This window comes from Otolemur garnettii, unplaced genomic scaffold, assembly GCF_000181295.1.
Source record: "Otolemur garnettii isolate 467f Iridium unplaced genomic scaffold, OtoGar3 scaffold00234, whole genome shotgun sequence".
NCBI lineage: Eukaryota > Metazoa > Chordata > Mammalia > Primates > Galagidae > Otolemur > Otolemur garnettii.
In genome coordinates, this window is record NW_003852629.1 from 1,613,685 (window position 1) to 1,614,593 (window position 909).

Here is a 909-nt window from a genome sequence, read left to right on the forward strand (position 1 = left end):
CAAAGCCTGTGATGCGCACCGCCCGCCGCGCCTCCGAGGACCTCCACCCGCGTGCCGGCCGCGCGCGCCCGGCCCTCGCGTGTGCCGGACCTGTGACTCCCTCCCGAGGCGAGAGCGCGCGGCTCGCCGCCTCTCGGCCACGCCCCTTCCCGGCCTCGCTCCGCCCACGGAAAGCTGAGTGACGGCGAGTGGGAGCCAATCGCGACGGCCTCTATGAGGCGGAGGTACCAGATGCACTTCCACGCCCCCTGCAGACTTGGGGCCCTTCTGGCTCGACGCAGCTGCCTGTGAGCGTGAGCGGCTTTTGGCTTTCCAGTCTGTCCCGGTTCTTTGGAACGTGGCAAACGTGGAAGCCGACAGGGCTCTCGCGAGCGTTGGCGTCCTCCCCTGGTCTATAATGGGGCGTGGGAGCGGGACCGGGCGCGAGGGCGGGGCGGGCGGACACACACGTGTGCCGCTCCTCGACCTAGCGCGCCGCCCCTCGGCCTTGCTCTGGGTATTTGGTTCCAGTCACTTTCCCTATACGCAGACGCAAAGCAATGCAATACCGCTCATTGCGAAAGAGATGCCAGTTTCTTGTCAGTATTAACATCGAGACGTTACTGAAATGGTGATAATAGGTCTAGTTCAATACGTAAGCCATAGTAATTGATCTCTTTGGTGTTATAAGCAGTAATTTAGTTTGTGCCATCAGTATGATCAGAGAATCTTAGTTAAGACATGAAAATGCGAATTGGCACAAAAAGTTCATTTTCTTACCTTGGACGGCATCTTTTACTTGAAATCTCCCTCTGCCAGGCTAACTAACGCCTGTAGCCGTCGTTTCTCCATGTCCCACGTGGGTCCCCTAGTGTGTACTCGCAGAGTGCTGGGTCTGTGCTTCCTCAGAAGTCGTAATAGGGTAGTAAA